At 40.2% G+C, this 25,066-nt stretch overlaps 2 long non-coding RNA genes across 2 annotated transcripts in view; both read left to right on the top strand.

Moving 5' to 3' along the window:
- The window catches only part of LOC149032640 (uncharacterized), a 37,913-nt gene extending 27,649 nt beyond the window's left edge, over positions 1–10,264 (top strand). Inside the window, exon 3 of the long non-coding RNA XR_016176494.1 lies at positions 9,626–10,264. This is a non-coding gene — a long non-coding RNA (uncharacterized LOC149032640). The remainder of the gene's footprint in view (positions 1–9,625) is intronic.
- Positions 10,265–17,244: 6,980 nt separating this feature from the next.
- On the top strand, positions 17,245–23,866 carry LOC149032639 (uncharacterized). Its single transcript, XR_016176493.1, has 3 exons — positions 17,245–18,871; positions 19,440–19,622; positions 23,424–23,866. It is a non-coding gene; the product is annotated as an uncharacterized LOC149032639 (long non-coding RNA).
- Positions 23,867–25,066: the final 1,200 nt, after the last annotated feature.

The following is a 25,066-nucleotide window of genomic DNA, read 5'->3' as shown; positions in this document are numbered from 1 at the left end:
GTCGTTTGATGATGCGACGAGTCATTAACGACTTACGTTAATGAGGGCAGAATTCGCTTTAAAAGGGAACGATTTGAGTTCATTTTTCATAACAATATTTTTCATCTTTTCTATTTTCTTTTACATTTATCATTTTCTTTTCCTCTATAAAGTAGAAACGTTTTATCGAAATCGTTGTTTTAGATTAGACATTTTTTTCTATTCAATCTGAACGCACATATGTACGCAAATAATCGAAAGTGGTTCCTCGAGAAGAGTTTATATCAGAGCCGGGAGTAATGAAAACTGAGCGAGATGTCGGCGCGTTATTAGCGGAACTGGTATTTAAATGTCAATGCTTTTAAGGAGTTGCCCGCGTGCATCGTTGTGTCTGGAGATCGGGGCCATGTACACCCACTAGCGGCGACGATTAATAAGCTCGTTCTGGACAAGCGGATTTATCGGTTCTAGTCGTTAAAGGAGTTTTATCGACTAATTAACCGACAATTTGCGATCGGAGGATTCGAGCCTCGGAGGCTCGGCTGAACGTTGAAGAAAAACGCGCATGGAAAGGGTCACGATCGTTCTCTTTATTTCTTCGTACGAGAAGGACCCCAGCTGTTTTCCTCGCTCTCGACGATCGTTTCAACTTTGCTTGGGAAAGAAGCACGCAAAGGTCCCCAAAGATGGCCGATGCTTGTAACCAACACCATCCAGGGCAGCCATTTACGAGACATAAGGAATCCGATACGGGGTTTTGATCTCCATAAGCCCACCCTCGATCGTGTTACCCGTGCGGACACCTTTCTCGCTTCTCCGGCGTAACAAAGATGGCCGTGGCCCGTCTTCGCGATATATTCATAATCGCCATTGTGCAAAGAGGTTAGCGAACGTTGGTGGTGATGGTGGTGATGGTGTGGTGGCGATGGTCGTGGTGGTGCTTGTGGCATATCGTCGATGCCCTTTTTTGACCTCCTCTTTGAGGTTAATCGCCCTCTTTGTCGTCAAAGTGTTCTTCCTTCGGTGCACGGCATTCGCGGGAAGAAGACGAGGGAGGAGAGCTACGAGAAGGATGGGAAACAGCCACGACGTGGTTGCACACTATAAATGAAAAAGGAATAAGAAAAAAGAGAGAGAGAGAGAGAGAGAGAGAGAGAGAAATGAAAGAGGTTTAAGAAGAAGAATAAAAAGGAGAAGGAACAACACGACGTGATTTTATGAGCTCTCGAAGAAGCAATCGTTTTATATGTATCCCGATCTCCACTTCTAACGGTCTAGAAAATTAAAGAAACGTTATGCCGCGTATAGGGAGTTTTACTTTCTTGGAGCTGTTAAATGCGACTTCTTGAAACCGGTGGAACGAGCTAGAAGTAAAGAGAATCGTACCCAGACGACCGGTTATCCGTCGCGATCGAATGTAATTCGCCGCGTCGTTCGACTCTTATCTCTCCCTTGTAACGTGTCTTCAAAAGCTTAGGAAGATGGTTGGAGAAGGAGAGCATCGGTATAAGTAGGTACATTTAATGTAGATTGGTACGACGAGGATACAGGGAGGAAGCATGCTTGGAAATTGCCGGCTTTTAATCGTAGGGTCATCGTTTTCGCACGCAAAGTAGCCACCAAGCATAGCTTTGCCGATTTTCTCTAACTTGAGTAGCTCGTTCAAGTTGCGTTGTCTTCGTTGTCTTTTCTGTCATGTTTTCCCGTTATCCAGGCCATGTAAATAGCTAAACGAATACGGTAGAAGTCACCGATACAAAGCTGCTGTTTAGTTGTCTGGCCGGTTTCGCGAGGTTTCAATGTAAAGAAAGAAAAATTGCCGAACCAGTTTCAAATTTTCGAAAGATCGTGCGAGCAAGGGAGTCGATTAATAAAGTCTTCTTCGTCTTCTTCCTCTTATTCTCATTCTTATTCGCCTTCCGACTACGATGATGCCAGTGGCTATGAATACAGCCGAGAGGTGAAAGAAGACGTTGAGAGGATACGCGCTCGAGAAGGCGGGCGTCTTCTTATCTCAAGGTCATCGGCGTCGCACGAGAATACCCAACCGTCCTCTAGTGAAGGGATGACGATGGTTTTCTCCTTTCTCGTCGACGATTAAGGAAGCATTAGATGCGCGGGAGAACCAGTTCGACGTCCGCGATTCGAAACACTTTTTCTAACCCTCGATTCGCGTTTTTAAACTATCAGTAAAACAACTTGCTACGCCTTCGTCGCGACAAGATAACGGTACGATAGAATGTCAATGGGTTTTTATATTCTATTCGATTCCTAGATATCGTTTGATTTTTAGATAAATCGTCTTGAGAAAAAAATTCATCTACCGTAGAAAAAAAAATCCAATGAATTAAGTGAATTTCCATTAAATAAAAAGTAAATATCATTGCGTGTACATGTACGTATATTTATGTATGCATATCTTAAGAGTCAAAGGTAGAAAATGTAAACGATTACTTTATTTTTCTTCCAATCCTACTTTGAATATATATTGATAGACGTTCGTTCATCTCCAAAATAAAATTTGACAAAGCCGTTTCTAAGAAAACACTCAGACGATTATTATCTCATTGTCAGTCTATTGTTGTTTTCTATCGAAGAAGGTTACGGATATTCGAATGTCTGCTTTCACGAACGTTTTTACATTTCAATGAAATTTTTTTCGAGATAAATTTTTTTTATTTTTTAACAAATGAATTGTTTAAACAGTACGAACAAGTGAATTTATCGATGTTGTTTCTTTCAATTGATCATCGAAAAATGAGCTAACTGAAAAAATTCAAATCTAATCTTTTCATTTTTACTCAACATTATCAATTCATAAAAATAGTTTATTCTACTATTGTTTCATTAATTAATAGCAACGGTAAAAGCACATGACTAGGAATCATAATTTACAGCAAAGACCATATGCATTCATACATAGACTTTCTGCAACGTGTCTTGTGCTTTTGCTCGTATTGTTTTGTTGTCATTGTACTAGGTACGCTTGGTAACTACGCATAATTCGTATTAAGGTCGACGTAAACAAAGAGAAGAAAGAAAGAGAGAGAACGAGTGGGAAAGACAAAGAGAGAAAGAGAGGGAGTATCTTTGCGATCGAATTTTCCGCTTGTTTCTTTTCACTCGGTCGGAGAACTCGGCGCGGCTGCGTGCTCGTGTAAAACGCGCGATAAACTAGGAGCTTTAGCGAGTATTACGAAGGCACTAATGCCCTTACACCAGAACCTAGCCTCGTTCTCACTAACTCTCTCTTTCTCTCTCTTTCTCTTTTTACTATACACGGTGCGCGTGTTCATCGTTCTCCGTGTTCACCGTTGTACCGTAAAAGCCCATGCACGGGAGTATATTCGAGAGTGTACACGCGATTACAGTCTATCTATTCGCGCGTGAATTACGTGCTTGCCTCTTCCGCTACACGTGCAGAGTGTACCATACGAAGTGGACGTTTACTCTATCTATCACCCTCTCACTATATCACCGTTTTATTTCGATTATCTTTCAATTCTCTTTTCTCTGACGAACTTATAATGAAACGTCCTTTGGATAGACGTTGATTTCAAGCTTTTCCGATCGGTCATTTTTCAAGCAAAACGAAGATGTTTCTCATTCGTATGAACTGGAAACAGTATTGTACGTGTATGTAAGCATATAAATACATACGTCTGTATGTGTATACGTCGTGTAGATGAACGAATGGACGAGAGATGAAGAAGAAGAAGAAGAAGAAGAAGAAGAAAAAGAAGAAGAAGAAGAAGAGAAGAAAAAGAGATAGAGTTAGAGGTAAAAGAGAATGAATAAAGATAGAAGAAAAAGAAAAAGTAAAAGAAAAAGAAAAAGAGAGAAGAATGCGTGGAAGAGGAAGAGCACGTGGAACGAGCCCGTTCGTGGATGGAATGCAGGAGGAATAAGGGGTTGCGGGGTAGAGGGAGGGGGATATGTGGCATAGGTGAGCCGGCTGTACTGCTGCTAATACATTATTGCATTACGCACAACTAGGTAGGTAGTTAATTTCGCGGTGGCATGCTTCCATCGCCTGGCCGATTGCTTCTTGTATTGCCTACCACCAGTCATATGCATAATGTAATTGACTTCATCCCGCGCTCCCTCGCTTTTCGCCTCGTCGACGCTCTTTATTTCCTTCGTTCTTTCTCTCTTTCTCTTTTTTCTCTCTTTCTCTCTTATTCATCGGCCGTTAGTCGACCCTACGTGTTCCTTTTCCACCTTTTTCCCTATTTTTACGAATATTCTCGCTGCTGAGATTTCTGCCAACGTGATTTCTTCTCGACCGAAGATTCATTGCAGCGAATTATTTCGTTGTCATGAGGTGACGCTAGGGAGGAGAGCATGAGGGATTAAAATAATGAAAAGAAAAAAGAAAAGAGAGAAAAAAAGGGAGCTGGTGGCTTTACTTTTGTAAAGTAAATGCAACTCATCCGAGGAGGTGAACATTCTTCGGAAGGTGTCGATGGTGAGATGGCGATTGTACAATGGCGATAGTGTGGTGATGGTGGTGGTGTAGTGATGGTGATCAGCTTCTAGAAACCGTGGATATCGTTATCTCCAATGGAATCAGCCAAGAACAATAGTGGCTGTCTCTCGAGGAGTGGGGAAGGACGATATTCGTCGACTCTAAGGACGATCGCCGACGTTATACGCATCTGACAGCTTTTCAAGATTTTTCAATGCATGTCGAACACAGGAGAAAAGGAGAGAGAGAGAGAGAGAGAGAGAGAGAGAGAGAGAGAGAGAGATAGATAGAGACAAAGAGAGAAAGTGAGAGAAGAAAGAAGGAAGAAAGGGAGAAAAGGAAGGAACCTTCTATTGGATCGTGTTCGTGTTCACGACGCGTGACGGAATTCTGATGGATCGTGGTCGCGGATCGTTATGGCGTAATTGTCTCGCGGGTGGACCGATCGGCAGATATGTCCGATGAACCGGAAAGGTCGATTTAAACGTTTCAACGAACGCAACGTCACCGTAAGATTATGTTAAAGGTCGAGTGCTCGTAACTTGTGCGATGACTTTTTCCTATTCGTTCGCGCTTTTATCGTCATATTTGAATTCTAAAATTAAAATAATAACATATCTTTCTATTTCATTTTATCTCGTTGCGATACTAACTTTTATCTCCTGTCGAAACTGATAGCTAATTACGCGAGAAAACGTTGTCGACCATTTCGATTCTTTTCTTTCCTTTTCTTCTCTTTTTTTTCTTCCCTTTCGTTCATCGACGGCTCGATCCACGATAAACGTCTTCATGCTATCTACCAAAGAAAGTATTGGTAGAGCGTGCTCTCGTATCTCGCCGACAGCCATTTCTCAAAACGTTCCCGAAGTAAACTGTTGCAAATTAAGGTTGCACAAGGAGCCAGCGGTCATTTCTCAAGCTGTCTTCCTGCATAAATTATTGCAAACGAAACCCCGCGACGAAAGAAACGCATAAAGTGCCTTGTGCACAGTGCTCGCTCGCCTTCTTTTCTCTGCTACGTCCTACTCGTTACTCTCCTCCTCCTCCTCCTCATCTTCCGTCTCTTACTCCTTCCTGTGCTTTTTTATCTTCTTCCTTTTTTCTTTCCAAACGTAGGGCCCTTTACAGCCCTCCGATATCACTGACATATGGGCTAATCCATGAGAGTTGTAAAGAAACACGTCGAGGAAAACCCGAACAACGATGATTATGCGATGGTTCGGAAAGTTTTGATTATCAAGATATCGACTCGGATTAGTCGCTCATAAATTTCAAAACTTTCTTCTACTTTCATTGTTTATCCGCCTTAATTGAGATCGAATCGCGAAAGCGAGACGAGGAAAATTAATGGAGTCGAATTTTAACTTACGATGAATGCCTTGCCTGACTTCACTACTTCGAACATAACGAGGAGAGAGTTTCGTATTACCGATCGATTCGTCATTCATGTATACGTACCTGAAACAAAAAGAAAATATTCGATTAGCTTTCGATTATTTATTCTCATGTTCAACGAGGAGAGTTCTGGTTTCAGTATCTAATAAATATTTCTATATATATTCATGACGATTCGCTTGTCTAGACTATTTTTACAATCAAAACTTGTAGGATTGAGTTTGGGATTCTATTTGGAACTAGACGAAAATAATTATAATCCACTAAAAGTTTCGTCCTTTTAAAGATGGACTTTGAAATTCTATTCAAACGACAGAAAAGCATTGCGAAAGTTTTTAGAGCAATCGTGTTGCAGGAAGAGGTCAGATTCGAGTTAGTCTCATTTGGAAACTTATTATTTGCTTAAGTACGAAATCACGCGGGAGAAATATCTATATCGTTTTACCTTTGAATTCGTATTCTATTGCCTATCGGAATATAGTTGAAATTTATTTCTATGATTATAAATCGACTCCACGAGTCAACGCTCTCGAGAGATTAATGACTCGGTGGGATCGTTCGCGTAATTGACGTTGATGAAACACCACGTTGAGATCGTACGATTCGTATCTTATATTTTATCTCGCGTGTAAGGTCTCACGAATACATTAGCGTCGTGAAATATTGTAAAAATGATCGATTTCATTCGAAACATCATTCGAACGATCGACTAAATGTAATGTTAAAGAAAATATACCAACTTTGATTATATACACATTCGCCAACGTAGATAAATCGGAAATTTTATCCAAATATCTATCTACCCACATATGAACATACCTACCTATCTACCTACCTATCTATCTATTATATTTACCTATCAAGAAATTGCAATTTCACGATCGCAATCGCTCGTTTTCGGAAATAGCGAATCATTGATTCTAATTTATTTAAACGACTCACCGAGGATTAGTGTGCCACCCTCGATAGTTCCCTTTTTTCTAGTTCCTTCGACGAACAAGGTAGAGTTTTTTTTTCTTTCTTTATTCTTTTTCTTTTGATTACTAGTAAAGGGCAGTAAGAACGGGAGGAGTCAGGGTGTCTCGAAAAATCATTATTAATCGTCGGGTCGGTGACCTGAAAAAGTAAAGGTACGTACGGTCTTCGAGCACTTCCATCTAGGATAGTAAGCGAAATACATGCGCGCTCGAGCGTCTAGGGTCGTATTAAAAGCCGCGGATTATATTTACGACTTATCTGACTGTTGCTTGTCGAGCGGGAACCATTAGCGAAGGCACGTAAAGGCAAGTAAAGGTACAGCGGGGAAGGTACGCGTGCTAACGGAACGTGAAGCACATCGTAGTCGTTCTTCCTTCTTTTAGCGAGTAACATAAGCTCAGAATGAGATAGAGAAAGAGAAGCAGAGGATTATTTCGCGTCGCCTGAACTATTGCGTATTGTGTCTCCTCCTCGAGCTATCTGGTATGCCAAGCTCGCCGTGCAAAGGAAAGAGGTGGTTAGATAGATAGATAGATAGATAGATAGATAGATAGAAAGAGAGAGTGAGAAAGGAAAGTCGCGCGTTTGACGCCGGGGTGACGATGCTTTGTTGTCTCGAACGTAGATTTAAGTTCGTCGCCATCGTTCGTTCTCAATGCGACGTCCCTTTGCCATTAACCTCGTCGGCTCTCTTTTCTCTGTCCTCTCTCTCTCTTTTTTCTCTCTCTTTCATTGTGGTTTTCATGGTGGAAAATATGCGCTAGAGATAACGCTGCTACGGGTTACCTCTACCATTCTACTCTTTTCTTTTCTTTCTACTAAACTTTATCCTTTGTTCCTGTACGTTACAAGGGTAGAAACTTCAAAGGAGACACTTTTATCCTTTATTGAGCGCCAAGGTTGCATCTAAATCATGTCAAGAGAAAATGTTTTTAGGACAAAAAAACACGTTCTGGACATGTTTGCGACTAATAGGAAATGCAAGAAACTGGGCCGTTGACGGGTTAAAGGGATAAGAAAAGAAGTATTCTATTCATCGTATTTTTTTTCTTATTTTCTTAGAAAGAACGGAACTTCTTAACCTCAGGAGACTTTTCTCAGGTCTTTTTGAAAGAGATTTTACGATACAAGAACGGTTGAATTTTAACGGCATTCACCCTTAAATGTCGACTATTATTCTATTTTTTCAAAAAGACGAACGGATTTATGTTTATGTATGTCTTGCAGTCGTGTTTACTTTTTCTGTTCGTTAGGATTTACGAACCGGAAGTTTCTTTTCTTCATCATTTTCTTGTTATTTTTCTTCTCATTCATTTTCTTCCTTTCGACAATTTTTACCACATCGCTCAGTAGTATTCTTGAGTAGAAAACGAAGGATCCCGAGAGAGCTTGCCCTCGTCAATAGGATTAGGACTTTGCTTTCTCTCTACTGTAGCATCTTCCGACTTGAGCTTATGCCACAATACCTGTCAAAGTCAAAGTCGAAGTCGTGTTCCTACCTGTGCCAAGCCCACCGACGCTCCTTTTTCTACCTGTTTAACTTCAGAGACAATGTCTTACTATCCGTACACTGATCGGCATACATTAGAATAAATAACGATGTATTAAGATTCGTCATAATAAAGATAAACCATAAAATTGATCGGTAATATAAATCGCTTATATATTTCAAGTTTTGCTTCTTTTAGTTGTTACGAGCTTTCATTTCTACAATTGGCAAAGAAATGATTGATAAATTATTGTAATTTTTCAAAAAAAAAAAAAAAAAAGAAAAGAAAAATATAAATTTCAAGATTTATTAAGATATTTAAAATATCTTTGAGCTTATTAACCCACAGGAAGAAAACGAGGATAATTTTTGTATTCTTTGACATTGAAATTCCTTTCCTTTGGATATAACTTTGACGAGGATGTTATAACACAATGGACCACCCTTTAGAAAATCTTTCTTTTTTAGTTGACTCCCAACTATACCGTAATTCTCTTGGATTATTACGGTCGGCAATAATTTCTGCGAAAGCCTCTTTCGAGGACGAGCTTTGCTCAGGGACGCGTCTCGTACTTACCCACACGTCATCATAGTCATCGTGCTGTTTGAAGTTATTGATGTTCGTAGGAAATAAGCGCGAGGGAAAGAGAAAAAGAGTGAGAGGGAGGAGGATTGGAGGGAGGAAAGGGAGGTTTACTCTCTAAGTCCGTTCAATTTTCCTCGCACACTCTTGGATAGTAGTCACAGCGTGTGATGGGGTGGTTATTAGAATCGAACGACGTAGTCGGTTTTAACCGACGTTCCATCCACCAACAGCATTTCCTGGACGCGTACGAATGGTTTATGGTGTAAGGTACTTGTATCGCGTTCTCCCTTTCCTTCTTTTGCTTTGCACCCTTCATCTCCCTCCAACATGTATACGCATGGGGTTTTAAAGGGACTTGGAAGAGCAACGACGAGTTCGATTACGACTGTGCACAGGATATCTCTTCGTCCTTTCCGGAAGAGAAGGATGACGACGATGACGACGATGAGAGAGCGAGAGAGAATGAGAAATGGAGAGAGAGAGATAGAGATAAACTAAAAAGAAAAAGAAAGAAAGAATACTCATATGCGTTTCCATACGTGAGCCTTTGATGCCTTCAGCACGTAGACAGTGGTAGGTGCGAAGTGCGTATGAATTTCATACGAGGGTTGTAAATCTTTTGCCTTTTATATTCCTCCCCTCCCATCGTTTTTTTTTCTTTCTCTCTCTCTCTCTCTCTTTCTCTTCTTCTATCTTTCTTTCTTTCTATATGTCTCTCTTTTTCGTCTAGAGGGACGAGCCACGCGAGTCTATGGGGGGCTGAGCTTTGGCTGGTTGCATTCAGACTCACTGTGGGGTGTCGTCTATGGAAATAAGAAGGGTTCGAAAGTAGAGAAAGAGAAAGAGAGAACACAAGCAAGGGACGACGACCACGAAGACGACGACAACGACGACGACGACGACGACGACGAGGAGCTACGGGATATGGTTGCTGCCGGAAGACGTGTATACTTCTTTCCACCACCATCACTAACGTCCTCCCCTTTCACCTCCCCTTCCGCTTCCCCGAGAGTGCGTCTCAATTATTTTTCAACCCTTCGACCAAGAACACGCCTCTCTTGCATAGCTACTCTTCTTCTTCTGTGTCTCTTCTTATTCTTTTTTTTTCTTCATTCTTCGTTAATGATGAAGTCTTTCGTATGTACCGTTTTTCGACGAAACGAGTACGTGCTAAAGATCATTACGACGAAGGAAGAGACTCAGCAGGTTTATGGGTCATTTCGTAAAAAAAACTTGGATAAAGTTTTTCATCTTCTTATCATGTTATTCCAGAGAAAGCATAGTTAGTATATCGATAGTAACCCAGATGCAACAAGATTTTCTTCGCTTGTTAGAATTATACTCTCTTTTAACAATACAGCTTATCTGAAATTAGTTATTTATCGCAGTAGGAAAATTTACAGCGAGCTGTAAGTTGAGTGATTTATGTACAAGTTTTACCTACCACCTTTCTAAAGGAAAAACAGCCGTAATCGATACGACATAATGAAACCGAACAAGTGTTTTTTTCTTTCTTTTATTTTCTTTTTTTGTAGTAAAAGTATTAATCGGTATAAGACAACTTCCGGCGATTAGTAAGTGCAATTCGTTAATGATTCGAGTATTTTTCTTGAAAACTTATGATGAGGCAAATGATTTTGTAGGAAGACAGACCACAGGAGTTGGCCTTGAGGACAACAGCGATAATACGGTGGCGGGTGTCTGTGCGTGCGAGAAATCAATTAAGTCGATGAATATATATTGGCTATTAGACAGTGGGCGTTCGTCGTTGCGTGCGTTAATAATGTATGACATGTTCTTGTCGTATTGCTTCGGGCTCTTAGCGATCGTACCTTGTACGATCTCTCTCTCTCTCTTTCTTTCTCTCTTACTCTCTCTGACACATACACTCATACTCTTTCTCAGTTACTTGTACCGCTAATGGGATGCACCCTCGAGCCCAGCCATTGTTGTTCCACAGCTATGGTGTATCTTTTTCTGACCTTCGGTATGCACTGCGTAACCATGGATATCAGATATTTTCCCTTTTATAAAAGTTTGATCTCACGATTACGTTTGTATTCGGACAACTCGTGGAAACCGGGAGTAGATAATAGCTATTTAGGGTTTAGACTGGTAAGCCCAAGAATCCTCTTGAGTTTTTCTCTTCGCTTCTTTCTTCTCAAGTCTTGGATGAATCGTCCATTTAAGGGCTGAGCACCGTGTTACAAGGGCCTAGACATTTGACATATTCCATATACTTTTTTTTTGGTAGCATGAGAATTCATAGAGGATGAAAGGTACGATGGTTGAGAGAAGAAGTCTTCTTAGATAGAAGGAAGTAGACTAATCTATATATCGAAAGCAATAGGATATACTTGCTATTATGATATATCTAAGACTTCTTTCGAACGATATCGAGCAATTGTTCCGTCGTAAAATCGATGCTTGAGTGCTATTTTATGGCGGTTCCAATATGTTTGTCATCCTTACGATAACTCGAACATTTTTCAAGTCATCGAACTGTCAGGCGTTCGACTATCTTTCTGGTATACCTTTCACTTCTCGTTATCTGTTTGTTATTGTAACACAACGGGGAACAAGGAGAGTAAGGATTGAAAGTTCGTTGAAATTCGGTTTAGTAAAAAAAAAAGGGCATTTTCTAAAGTATACGATATAATTTTGGATTGAAAATGTCAATAAAATGTCAATAAATCGATGAGAATCTTTCGAAAAGAGTTATTAGTTTTAGATCTTTTATATTGTGAAGAATTTTTGAAAGGAATGAAGGAAAGAACGAAGGACAGTTAAAAAAAGAAAAGTTAAAAGAGTTTTTTAAATGACTTCTCGTTTTAATAACTCGAGTCTCAAGTCGATTCGTTAAACATTAATGTGTTTCGTAGGCATCTTCATGGTGGCCAAGAATAGACCGATAGACGAATGACTACGGCTTAGGAAATGGTCCCCTTATCTGAGGAAGGGTTTTAGAGCCTAATCTAGGTTCTACAAGGGAACAAGATGGGACGTAGGGGGCTTTGGTCTCTCTCTTGAGAGAACCAGGCGGCCTGGCATATATACAGTCAATGTAGAGATATATACATATACATATATACGTGCTAGCAGGTACCGAGATAGCCAGGAATATCCTTAAGTCCTGCTGGCAGAGAACGCATTTGTCACTCCCAAAGTGACACCGCGGAGACAGCAGTAGATCGTTCACGATAGAGGTGCCTCCGTTTTGGTGTTTCGCGTGCTAACTTACATCCCGTTTATCTTGGAACCACTAAAGGATGTTCTCGTAGTCGAAACGTTTTAACATCCTTCGAGTTCCCGGAGTATCCATCCCTCTTTTCTTAATCTTTCCTTTTTACAGCATTTTGTTCGTTAGAAGAAAAAAAGAAGGAGCCGTACGTTAGCCATCTGTATAGATTTTTTTTTTTTTATCAATTCGAATAGTGAAAGTTAAGGGACATTCAAGAAAGAATGTTATTAGACTTTGCTTAGACAACAAGGGGTTCTATTTTTTCACGTGTTTCTTCAACATATTTTTTTTCTCTTTCTATCTATCCCCCTTTCTCAATCGAAATTCGACCTAAATCTGTCTAAGATAATTTACGATGGTTCTTTGATGTAAATGAATAAATTTGAAAGAATTAGAAGGAGTTAGTAAAAGTACGACTATAGAATCATGCGAATATGGAACGAAGCTTCTTTATCGTCTTCCAGATGCGTACAGAAGAAAAGTTAGGATAAATACAATGCTTACGAAAAAGAGAGAAAGAGATAGAAATAGAGAGAGAGAGAGAGAGAGAGAGAGAGAGAGAGAGAACAGGCTCGTTCGCATAGACGCTGCCAAGTCTTCCATTAAATCGTATCGGATTTCTTCGATAAGACGAAAAGCAAAGGTCTTCCTGTCGAGGGAAACAAGGGATAGAGAAAGAGAACTCGAATACTTGGGGCGCCGTTTCATGCCTCAGTCAAGGAAAGAAAAGGGCTGTCTTTCTCTTTCTCTTTCTCTCACACATTCTCTCTTCGTTTCGGGCTGCAGCTTGATTAATTTCGCCTTTCCACTGGGCAGTATACACGTAATCCGCCTAGTCACGGAAGTTCATTCGACTCCTCCCTCGACTTTCGTTGGGTCGATGACGAGAGCATAATAACCTAAATCGTGGGGGATCCGACACAACTCAGACTCGACCCTTCAAGAGAACGAAGAAAAGAATAAGAACATTTTTGAAAATGGACTTTTCTATGCTACCTACTGTGAAGGGAGGGAGGGGGTGGGTGAGAGAAACGTGGGACAAAGAAAAAAAAGAAAAAAAGGGGATCTCGATTCTCGTAATTCCCTAGAATCCTTGGAGTTTCTCTTTATTTTTTTTTTATTTTTATTCTTTTCTTGTTTTACTTAACTGTCTGTTGAAAAGGGAAAAGGGAGACTTTCCGACGTTCGACATTGTCCTGAATGTTTACAATGGTCCAGCAGTGGCGTAGAAAAATCGACATAGTTCAAGGATATGTATAGACCATGGTACTGCGAGTTATAACGATGCCTCGTTAATATCTTGGACGATGGAACAACGTTGACGACGACGACGACGGCCGCGACGAAGAAGAAGAGGGGGAGGAGGACAACGAAGAAGAAAAGGGTACCTTGAGTGCATTCGAGGTATTGTGAACTCTTAGCCGGACCCCCCGCGAATCCTGAAATATTCAAGAAACCGTCGTTGTCGTTGCTTCTGCCTCTGGCTGGACTCGTCTTCTTTCTTCTTTTATCTTACATATGCTTAGACGTAAAGAAAGGGTCTTCAAATCTGATAAGAATTTTTCGATCCTTGTCATCGTTTCATCCTACGGTCAAGAGTATCCTCCGTCTTGTATCAACTCGACTCGAACCTAAATCATGGAGATAACGTTTTTTTGAATATTATATGATAAGGTTTATTACCTGCCGTAGTAATTAGTACTTCGTCTATATAAAAAAAGTAACAAACGAAGAACTTAAAAAGAAATATATGTATATTTGTTGGATTTGGTGTTCGTACGAAAGGACATAGAAAGAAAGAAGAGGCGGTCGCGCGTTCAAGTTATCGCTCGAGTCCACATAAGGTCGTTATCCGTTTCTTGTTGTCGGATTTATTAGCTCTTTCTCGTTCATGGAATATAAGGAGTGAAGAGGAATGAGCCAAAGCTGTGGCAAAATGGATTTCTCCTATATGCATTATAGATAATAGTTCGGTTGTATCTTTTACTTCACTCTCTCGCACCTATCCTTTGATGATTTTGCTCGTTTTCTTCTTGAAAGCACGTTATTTTTAAGGAAGCGTCGCTAAGAAACGAGTCATTGCTCGAGGTGGCTTTATCGGAAGGGTATAAATGTTACGAAGTACGATTAGAAACATCGAACGTTAATTAGGTAATGTCTCGTAATAAATTGTATGAGAAGGAAACTTTATTAATTTTATTCATTTTCTCAAAGGAGTTTTAATGTAATCGTTAAATGGTTTTATATAATGTAAAATTCGAGTCGCGTTAAACGCGTTAATATTCTTACTTCGTGTTAAAGGAAATAAAATGTAACGAAAGAGGAAGAATTTAAATAGCGCAAGATTAAGAAAGAATTATTTCATGAAGGTAACTTATCCCGTTGTTAGAAGCTATCCCACGGATCTCGACAAACTCAAATGTCGCGAACTCTGACCCGACGGACATCGGTAGTAGGAATTTTCCGAGCGATCCCATTTCAGGACCTGTTCTCTTTACTGGCGATTCATTAAGCTCTCTTGAGACCTCGAATGAGATTCGCTGTGTGGCACGTACAAGCTATAGTTTTACTATAATAAAACGATGGAATGAGAATAATGAGAAAGAGAAAGATAGAGAGAGAAAGAGAGAAAAAAAAAAGAGAAAAACGATTTGACAAGGAAGCGGCTGAAAAAGACGTTGCACGGTAAAAATGTTTAACCCGTGACAGATAGTAGGTACACGCTCGCTTGGTAGGTCTCTTGTACTCGACTGGTTTGAAATGTTGATGATTATGAGCGTTGCCGGTGTAGGTATAGCTACTAACGGGGCGAATACAGGTTCCTTCTTATTTCTCTCTTTTCATCCTTCTTCCTTCCTTCCTTCCTTCCTTCCTTCCTTCCTTCCTTCCTTCCTCTTCCTCCACCCGCTCCACTACTTTCATTTAAGAGAAACAGGAACATGAGCAGGAGCAGGAGCAGGAGCAGGAGCAGGAGCAGGAGCAGGAGCAGGAGCAGGAGCAGGAGCAGGAGCAGGAGCAGGAGCAGGAGCAGGAGCAGTAGAGTCTCGCTTAGTCGAGTATTTAGCACGCAATGGTAGCGCGTTAGTGTCTCCTCGTTTGCGTCTAAGGGCAATCCTTTTTGTACGACTTCCCACGCTTCGAACAACTCCTTCTTCGTCGTCCTCGCCGGTGAGTCCAGTTAGCTCGACTTCTTTAGCGCTCCGTTAACTATTCTCTATACGTTATATGTATATATGTATGTATGTATGTATGTATGTATGTATGTATGTATGTATGTATGTATGTATGTATATATGTATGGGCGAACGATTTCGTAGCGGACTATTTACTTCGGGGCCCCAACGTTTCCACGCCTCGAGAACGGCACCACGCAGAGAAAACTCGTTTCGATGGATTTTTCAAGCTGACTTTCTTCGGGAACGATCGGTACCTTCGTGACGGTAAAATTCCACGATCGTTTCGTTCACTCGTGTTCCTTTTCTCGATTGATATTTTAAAACAACGTAGTTACTGGCTATCTTCGTTATATATATATTATAAGTTTCTACATGCTGAGTGCCATACGATTTGAACATATTTTTCTTTTACTTTTTCTCCATTTACGAACAAAGGCAAAATAATGTTTTCTCCAACCAGTTCACCTAAGTGTTAATTTTTACAGGAAACATGAAAACGAGAAACGAAGGGAGAGGATCCAGTCTTTCGAAATACGTGGGCGTAACGCAATCTAAATTTTATTTAATGAAGACCGTGCGTGAACTAACAATCCGGAAAATTAACTCTTTTCTATATTTAACGATTCATTGAAATGTGTATTATGTATTGTCATTACTTGCTTCGTTAGTTAAATTTATTACTTACTCCTATTTTTGTGTTATTAAATTGGTTACATTTAAGCAATGTTCATACGTTTTCTTTTTTTAAAGTTCGAAATTAATGTAAAATCCTATTTAAAAAATAATGTCCTTGTAATACGAATGGTAAAAGAAACGGAAAGAAAAGCTCTTTCATAACGCTTTGAAAAAGTTTCGGGCAAAAAAAGCGTAGGAAATTTTTCGAAGTGGAAGGAAAGAGAGTAGGAGGAAACTCGTTGAAACGGGTCAAAGCGGATTCAGCATGAACCCACCTGTTGCCCATCCATACTCTCTCTCTCTCTTTCTCATATACGTTATGTAGGTTACAGTGGTGTAGGTAAACGTTCTGGCAACATACAACGGACGGAGAGCAGAACTTGGATTGGCATCGATCGAACGCTCTTTCGTATCGTGCTTTACGCCGTTATAGGAAGTTATGTATACGCTAGGCGTGTATAGATACTCGACGTCGAGTATACCAGAATGCTCATCGAACGAACGAATCCCTTTTTCTTGCGAGTGCCAGCTTGGAGTATCAGTTGAGTGCTCGCTTTTTTTCAAGGATCGAATACCTCATTCGGGAAAAACGTAAAAATCGGAAATCTTTGAATACACGAAAACACCAAATCCTCTTCTTAAAACATTTTTCAATCCTGAGTAGAATTTCAATGGATTTTTATAAAAGATAGGTATGTATGATTTTTACTTTTTTTTTATATTTTACGAACATTTAATCTACTGATTGATATCTTTCACGAATCATATACATATTTTATCAAAAAAAAAAAAAAAAAAAAAAAAAAGGAAAAAGAAGAGAAGGAATTCATGATTAGGTATAATACAATCCAAGGAAAAATGTTATCCGATTATATGAGAATGAAGAAAAAGAGAGTCCGCTTATGCACGTTAAAACATTTCACGCACGTCCACAGTGGACACGAATACCACGGCAGGATGAACACATTATCGCGCCACGAATCTCCGGCATTTAACTTGCCCTCCTTTGCCTCTCTTCGCAAAGAAACCCTTTTCATTTGAAGCAGGCAAGAAAAGCCGGCACGGAGTCCGCGACTCGCGGGGATTTCAATGCAAACGGCCGAGCGTTACGGCCGTAAGTCAGTCGTACCTTGGACGAGATGGTGAGGGTTAGCAGAAGACGAAGAGAAGGAGTAAAAGGCACGAGAGAGAAAGAGAGGACGAGAAAGAAGGAGAGAGAGAGAGAGAGAGAGAGAGAGAGAGAGAGAGAGAGAGAGAGAGAGGGATAGAAAGAAACGAGGTGGATCGACTATTAGCTACGCGAGAGCATTTCAATTTCAAACTGATCAGACTTCTTTCTCTCTCTCTCTCTCTCTTATTTTCTATCCTTCCGTTTGCGCGCGCGAGCGCATGCACCTGTCGAGAAGATACGTCCGTTTGTTTTTCCACCGTAGACTCTGCTGCCATGCGATTCCGCTAATTACTGAATAACTCTTCCACTCTTACTTCTCCCTCTTTCCCTCTATAGAGTGTCGCCGGCAACGACGATCGAACGTCTTTGGACTCGAACGACGCGTCGTCGACGGAGAGGGTTTATCGATCGCATCGATCGTATCGTCGCGTCGTATCGCGTCGAGATCGTGAATCTCCCCTACGTTGGAAAGAAGGTAGAGAGATAAAGAAAGATAAATAGAGATAAAGACAGAGAGAGAGAGAGAGAGAGAGAGAGAGAGGAGAGGGAGGGAGAGAACGGTATGTCTCGTACTTACAGGATTGAAATAAGAAAAAAATAAAAAGGAAAGAAAGAAAGATAAACAAGTTGGTAGATGGTTGCTGCTCTGGCTCGAGGTAATTAAATCATGCTGTGCGTTTAGCGCACATACGTACATACATACAAGAGAGACACGTAAGTAATACGGAGGAGTACTTACATACGCAATAACGTAACGTGAATAGTTACGTAGGATCCTTAATGACGGCGGCTCCTCAGATCTCATCGAGTCGCGTCGACTTGCTGACGTTTCGATCGCCGACGTTACGTACCCTGTCGCGCTTGCTACTTAGAGTAGGTGGACAAGACCTCTGCAAAGGTTGTCGTATCTCGCGTGGGTGTAACTCTTTGCCTTTCGACTGTCTTCTATCTAAACTTTTATTTTCGTGCTTGCTAACCGTACACCATTTTTTCGCGTTATGCGTCGGTCAAAGACGAAGACGAAGAAGAGGGGACAAGAAGAGTCCATTTCGATGAGATTTTTATCTTTAAGTCATAGCCAACTATTGCATTTTAACTTTGTGGGCGATGCTAAAAGAATCTATTTAAGGAGAAAAAAAGGGAGAAGAAGAAGTTAAAAGAAAGGAGGATGCAACCGAAAGAGAGCTTTTCTGTACGCTTTGGAATCTTCCTTTCTTTCTTTCTTTTTTTTTTTTTTTTTGCTTCTCTCTCTCCATCTTTCTTCTGGCAGAAAGAGAGAAAGAGAAAGAGAAAGATAGCTTTGAGAGTAATTAGCGATAATTAATGACGGTGCCGTGACCGATAGGACGGTTTTAATTACCTCGCGGAGGGCGGCTCGCGTTTTCCATCCTTCTTCGGAGACCCAATGAGGGTGAGCGAGAGAGAAAGAGACTGAAGAATAAAAGGAGAAGAAGAATAAGATAGACGGAAGAGAAAGAGAGAGAGAAAGAAAGAAAAAAGAAGAACGAAGACGATCTTCCTTGAGTCTTCGGTTGGAGGACTTCGGTGAAGCGCCGGAGCCCTCTCATTAATGGCGACCAAGTAATTTGCGTGAATGACTTCGACGCCGCGATGCGGCCCAATGCGTAAGCGAATAAAATTTCCGACACCCACGCTGCGACGCACGTCGAGCGATCACCTTTTTGACGCTTCGACGAACGGTCATTAGTCCTTGTAAGTATGTCATAACCATTCTCATTTTCGTCCTTTTATTTTTTCTAGTTTTATTTTTATTAGCTTCACACCGCACGTGTATTCTCTAAGAACATTTTCTTTCTAAAGGTAAAAACCGTACGACACACACACACACACACACACACACACACACACACATACACTTATACTTATTTATTAATATTAAATTTTTTTTTATTTTCATATCATCTTCATTACGTCGTAAATGATGAAGATTCTTCAAAGTTTCGCAAAAGGAATTACAAGATAAGGAGGAACGAGGAAACGAAGAACACCGTTAGATAAATTGCAAAGAGTCACGAACCGGCGTATATAAATTATTTTCTTTTTTTTTCATTCTAAAATAGAGAATGTTATTTGTTACTTAATCGTTAGAAAAGTTTTTAATTTGATTTAATTTAAAATTGTTTGGGGTGTCTCTTATGAACAGTATTCACGCGTTAGTAAATTGAAGAAATCTGATTATGAGTCAAATATTAAAATAATGTGTTATTACTGTTAAATTCTTTTATTGTTTTAAAGAAATTTTTTTTTTAATTTATCTTAGTATGTTTGAGGACAACTGGAGGATTTCATTGACGAAAAGAAAGAGCCGACCTAGGATAACGCTACGAAGCGCACGTGTAAGCTGCTCCATGGCGTAACCAAGGCAACCGCACGCGCCTCGTACTACTACTACATTTTCGTAGAAACACAGCTGACAAGGTCGTTACCACGCACACATCTAATTGTAAGACTTTCTTTCCATTTTTCTTTTGGCACGAATAAGTCGACGAGAGCTTTTTAGAGAACTTATGTAGGCCAACTTATATATATATATATATATATATATATATATATATATATATATATATATATATATATATATATATATATATATTCTCTGAGAAATAAATAAAATGTCTTACTACAATATTAATCAAACGTCATGTTCAATTCGAAATAAAACTAGGTAACGATCGATAAACCGTTCATAATGAGAGATTCGAGATATTTAATTAAGTGTGAATATCGAAAATCAGTGTATTAAAATACTCGTTTCATTTTTAACGATGAGAATAAGTGTGAAATAAAAAAAAAAAAAAATAAAAGCAGAGAGAAAGAGATATATGTTTCTTCTTCATACAACTTGCCAGTAATTGATCGTCATCCCGCGTGATCGGTTAATTCTCCAGCGTGATATCGTAATGGATTTAAGACGGTCAACGAGGTCCGCTCATTCGTGCGTCCATAAAAGTCGAAGGTCTCAAGGCGCGTCCAAAGATGCGCGTGGGTGAGATCAAGACGATCTCGGAGTGCTCGGAAGATAGGAACGAAATTCGAATCGAAAATCTCGTCTGAAGAAGCGAGACTTTCTCTCTCTCTCTCTCTCTCTTTCTTTCTTTCATTCTTTCTTTTTTCGCGTTCACGAACAGTCGTACCTCTCTGGTTTATCACCAATTTACAGAGGTGTTTTAAGAGCGTTGCGTTCGTGGATCGAAAGAAAAGGAGGTGGAGAAAGAAAAGGTGGAGGATGAGATTGAGGAGGAATACGAGAAGAGAAGAGAAGAGAAAGAGAGAGAGAAAGCGAGGTACAGGGTCAGGTAGGTGATCTTGTTTGCTAATGGCGTACTCGTGTTCGAATGTAGTTGCCCCGCTATGTCCATACGTCTTCTGATTAAGATTAAAGAAACCGCGTATCTCGTCGAGCCACGCGGTTAATGTATTCACACAGCCATGTAAAAGTTAAGAGTTAAGTCCGGCTGAACGATAGAACGCACGAAAACTTTTCCTTTTCGCTCTCTTTTTATGTCCTAAGAACGGGCTGGCGCCATATTCGAAAGGTATCGATCTAATGCATTTACTTACCGATTGTCCCTCCTCCTCTTCCTCTCTTTCCTTCGCTTACCGTTGGCTTCCTCCTTCCTCTCCTATCGATCGGGTTCCTGTCCATAGGCGTTACGACGCCTGTCGCGTATAATTTTATTCGATAACTTCTGAGAAGATCCCCTAACCAAGGGGGAGATGAATGAACTTTATCATTAACGATGGTCAATTTCAACGATAAACGAAGGATTGGTTTAAGTGCAGAAAAATGTATTAGAGAAGAATCTCTTGGTAATTTGACGACGAGAAAGATTTAAATTAGATACTGTATCCTACGAAACGTTATCGCGAATAACAGTTTATGGTTGACTGTTAATCTCAAATGGTGAGAGGTATAATCAAATGCACGGTGACCTATCCTTATCGGTCGCTGGATGTTTTTTTTTTCTCTAGGTATCTAAATATGAGAATGGAAAGAGTGAAGGAATTCGCATTTTGTAATATTAGCCGTGTTGATTATGAAATTGAAATTCATACGATGAGCTATGCGATCGTTTAACGTTCGTTTACGAGACCATATTTAAAGTTGAGAATCTTTCACGACGTATTTCCTCCAGCTTGACGATTTTCGAACATTCAAGTACATACCATAAAAGCCATGAAGAAATATACCCGTCGTATCTCATGGATAATTCGAACCGAATACAAGTGTTAAATGTTCTATCTCTCTCTCTCTCTCTCTTTTTCTTTCTATACCAACTGCATTCAGCCAAGTAGAAAAAGAGAGAGAGAGTAAGAGAAGGTTATGCGCGAGGCAAGCGATAATGAAACGGTGGCATGATTAACGTGGCGAGTAAAGTTTTCCTCGAGGCTATCGGCAGAAGATCGCTACGTCGGCGTTACTTCGTCCGAAGCACCGTAAAACAGAAAGACCGTATCAGTGTGTGTGAGAGAGAAAGAGAGAGGAAGAGAAAGAAAGAGAGAATAACGAAGTAAAGAGAAGAGGAGACTATTTATTATGCTCTGGGAGGTAGGTAATCCCATTGGAAGAACCAAGAAAACATACAAACAAGTACGAAACTACTCGAAGTAATACCAATGATAATAACGAGTTGGTCGACGAGCTAAACGGTTCTTACTCAAAGTCTATATCCTTAATGGAAATTAAAACAAGGCGTTAAAAGAAGACAAAAAAAAGTTTAGTAAAGAAGAAAGTTTTTCTTTTGCAATTTTTTTTTTAAGTTCGATTGTGAAGCAAATAATATTCTGTTTTTCTTAGTCGTTGAATAATTGGAATAATCTCGATTACGTACGTTCGATCGAATGTTTTTCTCGGTAAGCTAGTTGGATAGAAATCTGGAGTAAGAAAAGTCGGTCGAATATCGTAGATCGACGTGCCCGTGAACGAGTTCTCGAAGGTGGAAGGCGACGTGTGCATGGGCATGTAAGGTCGAGAGAACGCATACATAGATAAGTTTACAGAGAGTGTGCATGCTTGAGCCAGATCCCATCTCGAACGAACGGACGAACGAACGAACGAACGAACGAACGAACGAACGAACGAACGAACGAACGAACGAACGAACGAACGAACGAACGAACGAACGAACGAGAGGAAGGATGGAAGGGTGAGGGCGAAGCAGGGAAAGTGAAAGAGAAAAAGAAAGAAGAGAGAGAGAGAGAGAGAGAGAGAGAGGTGAGTGAGCCCGAGGGCTTCGATTGCTAGGGAGAGAACGAGGAGGAGGACGACGACAGCATGGCCGCGTTCGAGGCGCGTTATTGTAGAGGACAGACAGAATTTCTCGCCTCGCTAACAAAGACATGAAGAAACCCGCACTCGAGCCGAGCGCATTCGACAAAGCAGCCCCCGTGAAATAAAGCGGACTCGTGAATACTCGTCCCTCTTCCTTACTCTCTCTCTCTCTCTTTTTCTCTCTTCCTTTCTTTGAAGAAGAGAAGAGTAAGAGAGTGAGAGTGAAAAAGAGAGAGAGAGATGGATAAATCTACGGAAAAATAAAGGAAAAAGAAAACACACATTCTCGCGCGTCGAAAATCTTCCAGAGCGAAGAGCGCAAACTATGAAAAGAGATTTCACATCTCTTCTGAAGGAGGAAAGGAGAGAAGTGGAGGAGGTTCCCGGTGTAACATTAATGGCTGATGCCCGCACGAGAGGAAATGTCCCGCTAACCGATGTTGACAAGCATTGCGACCGCGAGAGAGTACGATGAACGCGCAGTACCCTTCACCTCCTCCTCTTTTTTTCTGGAGCATTGAGGTTAACGAAAAGGAAGTTATATATGCAGAGTATACGTTCCTTTTCTTCCTCTTTCATTTTTATTCTTTTTATTCCCTTCTATTCAAGAAGAATTGTAGCTCATTGTTTTTTCTCATGGATACTCAGAACAGTTCGTTTAGAAATCCGTAACGATGGATATGGATTTTCCTTCTCTTATCCTTTACTTTTATTCCTTTTCTATTATTATTCCGTCTTATTCTACCCTTCTTGCACGGTATCGTGAACTATCGTGTTACATGCAAAATGAAGCTTCGCGGGAACGAATCAATGGCCCGATAGGGATTGCGTGTTTCTTCGAATATATCGGGTGTGTCATAATAAACAAAAAAGATATTGTTTAATTTATAAATATTTTTCTCTTTTCTTTTTTTTAAATTGATTTTTAAATTCATTTATATTCTAATCGAAGTGTTTTTTTATGATTTCAAGAAGAAGGAAGAAATAAGAGGAAAAAAAGGAGAAAGAGAAGGAGAAGGAGATGGAGATGGAGGAAGAAAGGAGGGTAGAGAAAAGGGCGTTTCGTCGTTAGTCGGTAGGCGTGTGATCGCAAGCACTTCTGGCACCTCGATGGCAAAGCAGACGAAGCCGGAGCAAAGCCGCAAGTACCGAGTCGCTTCGTTGGATCGTCCTACTCCGATGACCAATCGGCCTGACGCTTCCTGACGCAGGGAACCCGCTTGTCTCACGTTTCTCTTCGCTAGCCAAGCTCACTCCTTCCGTGTGCGAGTGTACTGTACATTAGTGTGCGTGTGAAGAACATCGTCATTTCTATCATCCGTTCCATCCTTGAATTTATCGATGCCTTTTTCGAGGCCAATGATTCACTTCGTATTAAGTATTTTTTAATACTTCAAGTACCACACACACACACACACACATACACCCGCGCGCCCACCCGCATTCTATATCACTCTATCGTTTTATTTTTGTACCTATTACGTAGAAGATTTTATTAATGGGAGTTTGATAAAATTTTTACGTTATAGGAGAGAGAATATTTTATAGAACATACATTTGTAAAATAAGTATAATATATTTCTTCGTTGTTAAGTAATTGGAGTAGGATGCGAAGCCATCGTTATGGGAAGTTCATTTTATATAGAAAAAAAAAAAAAGAAAAATGGGTAAGGAAAGAAGAAAGATCGAGCCCCGTAGTTCTTTCTATTTTTCCTTCTGTCAAGTTCTTCGCTCAGGCGCTATCGACGAGGGGAAATACAGAAAAGTCCTCAAAAAGGATGTTTCGGTAGTCGAGCGGAACGAGACGCATCGTTGGAAAGTCATTAAAAGATAGGAAGTGTTCGTTTGCCGTCCAGTTTTCTCTTGAAGAGTTTTGAGAAGCTGAGCGAATAACTTCTTCTTCTTCATCGATTTCTACTCTTTTATTTTCCTTATCGAGTTTCTCTTAGCAAACTTTTCTATATTTAATTACTAATGCAATTTTTTTTTAATCAAAATAACTGATTATTATTATTATTATTATTATTATTATTATTATTATCATTATTATTATTATTATTATTAGTATTATCATTACTTATTATCATCAAAGTGAATCGCGTTGAGAGTATTTTATAGTTATTTCTTTTATTTGTAGAAAACTATATGCATTTTAGTTGCACGTCCATCAGAAAAATATTTGATTACGTGTTTCGAAGCAGAAGAAGAGAAAAGGAGAATATACGTATGTATATATGTTAGTACTGTCGATGAGTAGGTAGTCAAACTCGGTACGTATATTCGTGGGCCTTCAAATAACTCATCGCGATGATATCGAAGTTACAAATTACTGAGGGGCCAACCGCGAAAGTTGTAAAGAAAGAGAGAAAGAGAGAGAGAGAGAGAAAGAGAGAAAGACAGAAAGTGAGTGAGTAAAAGAGAGGTTACTTCTCTCTTCTATACTACATCCACCTTCACCGTATCTTTATCTCATTTTCCTTTTCCTGCGCCTTAGCTCGTTCCACAACCACGAAAGTTTCTTTACCTTCTCCTTCTTCCTTTCTCTTCTTTCCTCTCCTTTCAGCCGCATGCATCCCCGAGACTTCGGACCGGATAATCGTTTTCGTTCGCCGAAA

This window comes from Polistes dominula, unplaced genomic scaffold, assembly GCF_049000335.1.
Source record: "Polistes dominula isolate Pdom_NZ unplaced genomic scaffold, Pdom_raw_medaka contig_73, whole genome shotgun sequence".
NCBI lineage: Eukaryota > Metazoa > Arthropoda > Insecta > Hymenoptera > Vespidae > Polistes > Polistes dominula.
This window is presented reverse-complemented; position numbering and strand designations above follow the sequence as displayed.